This window comes from Lygodium microphyllum, chromosome 15, assembly GCF_053477565.2.
Source record: "Lygodium microphyllum isolate KBCC chromosome 15, Lygodium_microphyllum_v1.1.10, whole genome shotgun sequence".
Lineage (NCBI taxonomy): Eukaryota > Viridiplantae > Streptophyta > Polypodiopsida > Schizaeales > Lygodiaceae > Lygodium > Lygodium microphyllum.
Genome location: NC_141149.1, coordinates 44,212,669 through 44,222,877, shown reverse-complemented (window position 1 = coordinate 44,222,877; position 10,209 = coordinate 44,212,669). Strand labels below are relative to the sequence as shown.

The following is a 10,209-nucleotide window of genomic DNA, read 5'->3' as shown; positions in this document are numbered from 1 at the left end:
CTAGAGGGTGAAGTTAATGGGGAGGAAGCAACTATGCTTGCAACATCAGATGTGGCAGAAGTCCTATGATAAAAAAGGGAATTTGAAGCTCAATTCCAAAAGGTCACCTGAGTCGTGGAGGATGAACTTTCTAAACTATATCTCAGGCTAGATGAGACCTAGCAAATCAAGATTAGCACATATCTAGATCTAGAATTTTGGGCCCATTTGATCAATCTTATGAAGGAGTTCAAAGATGTATTAACCCAGCATTACTTGGATATGACATGCCCTGATTCCCAGTTCTATTAGCATCATATTCTGATTAAGCCAGATGATGTACCTATTTGGATGCAACAGTACTGAATGAATCTGCATATGGCCAAGTTAGTAAGGAAGAGTTGGATCACCTCCTCAAGGTTAGATTTATTACCCCAGTAGATTGAGCGAAGTGGATATCCTCAATCATGATTGTGCCCAAGAAGAATAAGAAGCTCTAGATCTATGTGGGTTATCGGAAGCTTAATGAGGCTACCATTCATGATCCCTTTCCTCTGCCTTACCTCCTAGACAACATACTAGATGAAGTGGTGGGGCATGAGATGTATTCTTTTCTAGATGGATTTAGTGGGTACAACCAAGTCCAATTAGCACCAAAAGATCAAGCAAAAATACCTTTCATTACTGCATGGGGAGTGGTTTTTTGCATCATAATGTGGTTTTGCCTTAAGAATGCTCCCATTGTGATATGCAGGAGAGATCTTTGGCCCCTACTTGATTGATTTCATGAGGGTTTTTTTGGATGGTTTCAACATATTTGGAATGGCACTCCTTCACCTATTACATCTCTGGTTATGTCTCATGCAATGCTAGGAGGTTAGTGTGAGTCTTAATCCCATGAAAAGTGTATTCACATCAAAGAGGGAATGCTATTAGGACATGTTATTTTTGGAGATGGCATTGCTTTTTGGTCATGTTCATTGGCATAGTTAGCATCTATATCTTTTAGCCCATGTGGACATTCCCCTTATCGGCTAGCCCATATAGTGAAGCATGACTTCCACTAGGATGTAAAGGTGGATTTAGCCTTCTGATGTTTTTAGCTAATGTTATCGATAGCCCCAATCTTAATTCCTCCTGGAATAATCCTTTTCGTGTGTTTGTTAATGCTTCTAACAATGCAATTGGAAGGGTTTTAATGCAAGAAGATGAAAAATGTTAGTTCCAACCCATTTATTATGTCAATTGATGGATCTTGGTGGTAGAGAAGAATAGGAATGTCAAGGAATGATCTACTCTATTAAGAAATTTTGGGATTATTTGTTGGGGAATCCTTTTGTCTTTCAATGTGACCATTTAGCTTTAGTCTATTTGGTGAAGCAATAGGATGTCACTAGCCGTTTGGCTCATTGGATACTTTTACTTGAAGAGTTTGATTTCAAGGTGGTGCATAACTTGGTATGTAGAATGTCATCACACATTTCTTGTCTTGACTAGATTTAAGAGAGGTTCTAGCTAGCATAGAGGATGATTTTTAAGATACTTAGATCTTTGCAACAAAGGCTACTCCAGATTCCACTCTAGCTAACCCACCCACGACCTAGTTTGATGAGATGTTAGTCTTTTTTACTATTGGTGAGGTACTAAATCATCTGTCTATGGATCAATACAAGAATTTGGCATTGCATAGTAGGTTGTTTGAGTGCATTGAGTGCAATCTATATTATCGAACTCTTATGGGAGCCTTGCAAAGTGTTGTTCTCCCTATGGAACAAGATATGGTTATGGAAGAGGCCCACCAAGGGGTGGCAAGTGGACACTTCTCTCCAGACATCACCATCCAAAAGATTCAACAATAAGCAAGCTTGTGGTGGGGCCGAGAATGCATGGTGATGTGTGGAAATGGGTTTAGTAGTGTGATTCCTCTCAATAATTGAGATGACCCTTGGCTTGAGATTAGTTCTGCTTAAATCCAATTTTGTCATTGGAGCCTTTCTAGAAGTGGGGTCCTGACTTTGTGGGGCCAATCAAGGCAGCACCTTCCAAGACCAAGAACATGCACATTCTGAACTATTAGTGACTACTTTACAAAATGGTTTGAAGACTGGCCATTAAAGGATAATTCGGCCAACTCGATTGGTGCCTATCTGCTTAAAGATGTCCTATCTTAGTATGGATGCCCAATGGAATTGGTGAGTGACGGGAGCGGTCATTCCATCAATAAGGTCATTAAGTAGTTCACAATGTTTTTCCTTACTATTCATGAGAAGTCCTCATTCTATTACTCCTAGGCTAATGGATTAGTTGAATCCAGTGATAAGACTTTGTGCAAATTTCTAACCAAGTTGGTGGAACATCACTAAAAGGATTGGGATACTAAACTTCTAGCAACCCTCTAGGACTATTAGACTTCCTATAAGGTGGCTACTAGTCTTACTTCCTACAAGTTAGACTTTGGCTTAGAAGAAATCACTCCTTTAGAATTCATTATTTTGACGATGTGAATCCATTTAATAGCTCCTTGGATGCTAGCAACCATCATAATTGCTAACATTGGAAATACCAATGGTTGCTGGCATCCGCTTTGGTCTCTTCATCAATCTCGGTAATCCTGATGGTTATTGGCATCCAACTTCTCCAACCACAATACTTATTTTATGGATTCAACTAACATGGCATGTTTTAATATGGTCGCTCATGGTTCGGGACGTCGACTCTATATGGTGGCCATACAAAGTCTTGAAGCACATGCAATATCAATGATTCATCATGGCCTCAGAGGATCACATGGCGCATGTGCATTGCCTTCTTTCTCTTTGGTGCGAATCAGCAATTCTTTGTCTCACAAAAGAAAGTTTCCTTGGCCACGATTGTCATTTGTGTTTTCATTCTGTGCCTTTGTACTCTTCTCTCTTGCTTCTCACATCCTCCGTGATCTTCTACTTTGTGTGTCACTATTCTTTGTTCTCACCATGGAAGGTGGTTCTCAGATTGTGTTCGAGAGAGTTACCTATGCTTCATGAGCACAAGGAGGTGGTAAAAGAGTAGCTGTAAGCATTATCATTTTACCAATTCGTGACATCGCCATGAGCTGTCACGCCATGGGTGGTGGTACAATAGTAGGTGTAAGAATTATGGTTGTACCAATTCGTGACATCGCCATGGGTGGTCACACCAATGCACTCTCGTGCTACCCACATCCTCACTCAGCTTCATACAAGGCCTCTCATTGACATCGATGGCCATCAATATGGGCTTACCTCATAGAGGTATCCAAGAGTGACACTTGCTACCCATTGGTAGTGGTGAGCTCGTGCCCCTATCTACTCTCATGTTGCCTCGAATAGAGGAGCTCTTTCATGCCCCAATGGTTAGTGAGTATCAGCTGTGCAACCTACAGGTGAACCACCAATCCAAGCTTAGCATCCTAAAGTTTCTTGTGGATGTGCTTTACTTGTAGGCTAAGACCTTTAACATCTCACATTGATTTACCTCCCTATTTTTCTACCAAAGTTCCCCCAAATCAATTTGGCCAATGTAATGTACCAAATGCTCAACAATAGCAAGCAGGTGGCTACCTATTGGTGTGGGTGTTTGTTCTATGTAGATTATGAGTGGTTGACATTTGACCTTTTTGGGATTATGAGTGATTGACATTTGACCTTTTTTGTTCCTGGCTCTTTGTTTTGAAGATCCTTAGAGGAGTTTGGGCCATGTTGGCCCCTCCTGACTTTGCATCTCCCTAGTTGGAAGGTGCCACTGAGCCACAATAGCAACTAGCTGTAGAAATCATAAAGGCCAACTCTGTGCAAGAGGCCCAAGAGCAGCAATAGGAGGCCTAGGAGTAGTAGCAAGAGGTCCAAGAGCAACAACTTGCAATACATGAGTAGCAACAATAGCCTCCGACAAAGCTTGAGGCTTTAAGAGCCTCTAGAACTGCTCTAGGTGACCCTCTCTCTTGTAGCACAAAAAGTACAACTTGTTAGTGCTCCCATAGGCTCAAGGTCCATCAACATAGCATGCTATATTTCAAGTCTTGAGACTTGCCTTTCTCAAAGGTACTACTCATGGTCAAAAGTAGACCCAAGACAACGTGGTATCTTAGGGAGACTTGTCAATGCTCCACAAGCTCAGGGTCCATCAATGTCAGCAAAGTTGGATTTTAAGTCTCACTTTGCCCTACTCAAAGGTGTTGATAGTGGTCACAAGCAAATCCAGGCCAAGATGGCATCTTAGTAAGATAGCCATGGTAGATGTGCACCTTTCGATGCAACCGCTATGGCTACCTAGGTGCACTTGCATGTTTGATGAGTTCATCATGTACTCTCTGGAATAGTTTCTAGTAGAATTCAATTTGAACTTTACTCAACACTACCTAGAGTCTATCATAGCAAGGTTAGGTCGCCAGTCTCAAATTCAGCGAGAGAGTTGAACTCCTTGTGAGTAGAGGTGGCTACAGTGCAATAGGATAATACCTCTTTGTAGGCTCAAGTGTGTTGGCTGTAGGTCTCAAGAGTAGTGATAGTGACTGCTAACGTGTCAAACAACATAGCTAGATTTCACTGTACACAGTGCTGAGGCAAATGCCATTTTTTGCATGGGTTTTTGCATGCCCGATGGGATGGGAATGAGAACAAGAATGGGGTGGTATTTCTATCCTTGGATTCTCTCGAAGTTACAACTTACTTTTCAACAACGGTGCAAGAGGACTAGGAGGAAGTAGTGCACCATTTTTGGGTAGTTGTGCAAGCTCCTTATGTGTAGCTCCCTTCTCTTACCATCAATGACAACAATCCGAATGCGGATGCTCAATCATCATAGGCTCATATTATGTAGTCTCCTTTGGTATCGGTTCTAGACTCTGGTGGTCTCATCTGCTTCACCCCCTACCCATTCTCCTTTTGCCACAAGTTTGTGGCTCAAGCCCAATTGGCTAATGTGGGCTCTGGATTTCAGTCTGGTACACTTTGGATCTAGTCAATTCCAACCAGCCTTACCCAGGCAGACTCCACACCAAAATGAGCAAAGTGCTGGAGGAGTATCTTCCTCTCAACGATGAGGACAAGCAACCAACCACTAGCCCTATCCTCAATTTCTTTGACTTTTCAATGGGTGGCAGTAGTGTAGATGATCCAAAGTGGCAACTATTTATTGGACCATTGCAAAGCAATGGAGTGTAGAATGCTGAGCTGGAGGAGTGAGTTCAAGTTCTCCAAATTGATCACCAACTGTTGTTGGTGGATATGGATGATGTTGAAATTGAGTATTTGCTCACACATTTTCTGCCAACTATCCACAAGATGCTCAATTAGTAGATGTTGCCATTCTCAAAGTCTCTATTTAACATCCTTACCAAACCATGCCTTTCATCTAGCCTTTTCACAAATTAGGACATGTGTCAGAAGCAATCTCCTTGCAAATCATCATATTTGAGCATCATTTTTTGAGTGGCCTAGCCTCATCCCACTTTGTTAAGTAGTCAAGCAACAATAATATACTTAGCCTATGAGTTCTGGCTGTAGGGCTTATAAATTAAATGACAACAATCCCCCCACTTTTCAAAAGATAGCCAAGCTATAACTAGCAAAATTTTCATTTTATTTTTTCATCCATGCACCTTTGTGTGATGTCATACATCCCAAGGTTTAACAAATTTCATCGCATCTCAAAAGAGTATGGAACACCATAACTAAGACTAGGATTTTTTGTGCAAGTCTTCATCAAAATATCCTCCTATGACTTGCATGTGCTTCTATTAGAGCTTCGTGTATCTCATGCTTGTACATACACACCTTTTTAGCAAGCCATCTTGACCCAGTCAGTATAATTTCCTAGTGATCAACTTATAAGGTTGTGCTTTGAGAATTATGCAATGAAGCCACATCTTCTCAACCAGATAGTTAGACATTCCCTTATCGAGTACCTCTATGATATCATCAACCCAATATGGAGCAAGATATGCTTTATATAGATCCTCTTCTCAATAGATGTTAGCTAGATGTATGTCAAAAAGATCACCCAAAATGCAACTTTCTGTTTGTTCTCAATTAGGTATATGGGATAGATTATTCACCATGTAATGCTATTTTCCTTCTAAAAAATCAAATTCAAGTAGAAGCAATAACCATCAGGCTATGCATCTTGTTGGAGGGATTTTGTTTACTAAGTATGCAGAGCCTGAGGATCAATAAAAAAGGTGAAATGCATTGCTTGTAGATAGTCATGGCAAAACTTTTGTACATAAAATATTATTGCTAAAGCCTCTTTGTATGTGGCAATCAATAGTTATCTCTCTTTGTTGCTATATTGATCTCTTTGTAGTCGCAACACATCATGATCTTCCCATTTTTCTTCAATAATATAATGGCAATCATTAAGTCCTAGTTCATCTACTCAATCTCATAGATGAATCTAATAATTAGGATCTTATATATCTCTTCTTTGATAGCATGTACATATTTCAAATTCATCACCTATGGTCATTCTTTCATGGGTACCATATTTGGCACCATGGGGATGCTATTTGTGATTGTGCTAGGGTCAATCCCTTTAAGTTCTTCCATAGACAAGGAAAATGCATTCTTGAACTCTTTTAAGACTTCATTAAATTAGTCTCCTCACCCTTGATTATGTCATCAACTATGAATATGAGCTGAGGCTTTTTCCCTTGCTGGTCAAATTGGCTTTGTATACCTTGATTAGTCTCTCTCCCTTCATTAGGTCATCAACAATGAATATGAGTTGAGGCTTTCTGCCTTGCTTGCCAAATTGACTTTGTATACCTTGGTTGATCCTTCTATTGGTTCATCAGTCTGTCATTGACACTTCACTCTTAGCAACACCAAGATTTAATATCCTTTCTTGAATTTTATGAGATGCTTGGGAAGATCCTAAGGTTTTCTCTATCTCTTGGCTTTTGAATCTATGGGTGTTTTCTTCCTTTCCTCCTCCAACTTTTTGCACCACATGTGGACTAGAAGGTCCCTGTTCAAGTCTTAGGTGGCATTGAGATTCCAAATCAATGTCAAAGCTGACTTCTAACTCAAAGTTATAGTCACATCTTTCACTAGATGAGGGCGTTTCACTTGGCAATCACAGCTTGGAGTCAATCCCAACTTTATATAGTGCAATTGGTTTTGATTGGTTGTCTTGCTCATTCGTAATCAAACACCTTGTGGTACTCAAGTGAAGTTTTGGTTGTAGTTCATCTTGACTGCACCATCAACAATAACAAGTAATGTAGTTGTTTCCTTAGGTTTAACATCAACAATGATTTGCTCTATCATGTGCCCATTAGTGTTGTAGTCAAAATTTTCAAGTTCTTTTGCAAGAGGCTTTTCCCTCACATTCACAATCAATGTGTTTCCTTTCTGTGCCTACTTCATTGGAAGATCCATTGCCACATAACACATTATGATCTAGATCATTGCTCTAGAAGGGCCTATGTATAAAGAAGGTTTAGGTTGTGCACATTGGTCTACTTCCATTTGCAACAAGCATCCAAGAGCTCTTTAAGAGGTTTCAAGTTTAAACTAGAATTCTCTTGCAATTGTCTTTTCAAAACTATACATTAATTGTAGCTTGTTGGCTAGCCCCAGTACCTAGCACTTAATAGGTCATTCAACAATATTGCATTATGTCTATACTCCATGCCATCATGTAGATTGGGACTATAAGGCGGGGCTTTGTTTGAAGCATGTGTGATAGCCTTTGTGGTCAAATGAGGTGTATTTTCCTACATAGTCATGCCATTTGGATTGAAAAATGCATCAATTACCTTTCAATGCCTCATGTGCGCCATCTTCAAAGACATGCTTAGGTGAGAATTGGAGGTATTCGTTGATGACCTATGTGTCTAGTCCGATTGGAGGGAACATGTAGATAAAATTTGCATAGTCTTTAAGTAACATAGTCTCTATAATCTCTCCTTGAATCCCCTAAAAAGCTAGTTCTAGGTAAAACACGGATGTATCCTAGGGCATGTGGTATCTAAGAATAGCATTGCCACTGACTTCTCCAAAGTCAGGGTCATTGTTGGTTTACTACCACCCACAAACTATAAGGGAGTTCAATGCTTCCTGGGACACACAGGGTACTATTGATGATTTGTTCTAAACTATGCATTGATTATGAAACCCCTTTACGAATTGCTGATGTGTGTTTGAGTGGACCAAGCAATGCCAACGTGCTTATGAGGAACTAAAGAAGGCTCTTATGATGGCACCAATCCTATGAGCCCCAGATTGAAACTTACTTTCCTCGATTGCTCATCCTATCACCTACTAGTTTGTAGTTGTCTTTATCATCCAAGAGAGGCACCTTGATGGTTGCAAGGATGCGCCTCTTAGGGTATGTACTTTGTGAGTGGCCCCTAGGTTGGCAAGGTTTTAGATTCACATTTCAACATAGCCAAGATGGCATTTAGGTCAATGAAGCAAGGTCTTCCATGTATTGATCTTGATTCTAACTACCTCTGTGCGATTGCCAAAGAACATCAAGCCATTGCCCCAATCCTCAATTGCATGTGCATTCCTCATCCATGATCTACTTAGCAAGATATCATGATTCAATCAGTTCATGATAATAAAGTTCATTATGAATTGAATACATGAAATCTTGATTGGCTAGTTCTTCAAGACCCTAAATGGTCAAACCTTCATTTCATTGGCCAATATGACATTGAAGGAAGGAGTTTCAATAAGTGGGTTAGAGAGAACGCTCAAGGGAGGAGCTCCTACTCCTAGCTTCTGATACTAAATACACATGCCTTATAGGGTGCTTTAAAGTCTGAACGCTCCTTGAAAGCACAACCTTAGTTAAATTTTTTCGTTACTAGGGTTTTTGTGTGAGAGAGAGAGAGAGAGATGGCGAAGGAGCTTCTCAGTAACATGTCTGCGTTTGGAGACGATGAAGATGAGGATGAAGACGACGACTCAGAGTCTGACGGAGAGGAGCTTGATGAAATTCCTGTCCAGGAATCTCGCTCCAATGCGGTTTACAACTCCGTCGTCCTCCATGAAAAGCTTGAAGAGATCAGCTGGCCTGGTGACTTAGACTGGTTGCAAACTCTAACAGTCACATACAGTGAGCCTGGTGACATCGACGTTAACGACGACCTAGCCAGAGAGATGGCCTTCTACACGCAGGCCCTCGAAGGCACCCGCGAAGCTTACATGAAGCTGCAGAACCTCGGGATTCCCTATCTGCGCCCTCCCGACTACTATGCAGAGATGGTCAAGAGCGATACACACATGCTTAAGGTCAAGGACGTGTTGCTCCATCAGCAAAAGCAGGTGGAAGAAGCTGAAGAGCGCCGCAAATCCCGAGAGGCAAAGAGATTCTCCAAGGAAGTGCAGGCCCAGAAGCTCAAGGAGCGGGCACAGCAGAAGAAGCAGAACATTGAGTCGGTGAAGAAATGGAGGAAGATGAGACAGGACAGCGATTTTGCTGATGGGGATGATCAGTTTCCTGAGTCAGATTTTGGAGAGGAGAAACATGCAGGCAATAGGAAACGCAAGTGGCATGACGGTCAATATGGACTGCAGGGAGGATTCAAAGGTGAGCAAAGCAGGCTTGGATTCAACAGTCCTGTGCAAAAAGGTCACGGTAAGCAAGGTGGGAGCATGGGATTTCAGGGCCGAGGAGGTGTTCGTGCCAAGCAGAATGCCAGTCGTTCTGCTCCTTGGGATAGATCTGGGGGGAAGGGAAAGTTCAAGGCTGGCGTGGAAGGAAGTGGCTCTAAAAGTAGACAGGTGAGGAATGCAAAGTATGGACATGGTGGAAGAAAGAGCTTCAAAAAGGAGAATACTGCAGAATCTTCTGCTGGTCTTTTTGGACAGAAGAGGAAGCGGTCAATTTTGTAGGCTTATGCACGAGGTTGCAACATGGTACATGTTGATTCAAAGTTTGTGCATGTCTGTTCAGATTGTTTAAAGCACGTTGCCTCATACAGACAATTCTGGGGTAGTTATTTGCCCTAACATCAGGCCTTGTTGATGTTTTACCACTTGAGAGTCATTTCGCTCCCAACTGTCTCGAATAGTAGTTTGCACAAACATTCAGCCTTTGCTAACATAGTTAAATGCCAGTTTATATTGGGGATTGTCTGCTAGTAGTTTGCACAAGCGGTAGGCTGTTGCTAACATCGGTAAATGCCACATTTATATTGTGGATTATGTGCTAGTAGTGTGCACAAAGGATTCAAGCTCTTGCTAATATGCTTATAGCTTT

The 10,209-nt window shown here is 41.3% G+C and overlaps 1 pseudogene; it reads left to right on the top strand.

Moving 5' to 3' along the window:
- Positions 1 to 8,790: 8,790 nt before the first annotated feature.
- LOC148024469 (putative rRNA-processing protein EBP2 homolog pseudogene) lies at positions 8,791 to 10,008 on the top strand (annotated as a pseudogene).
- The last annotated feature ends 201 nt before the right edge of the window (positions 10,009 to 10,209 follow it).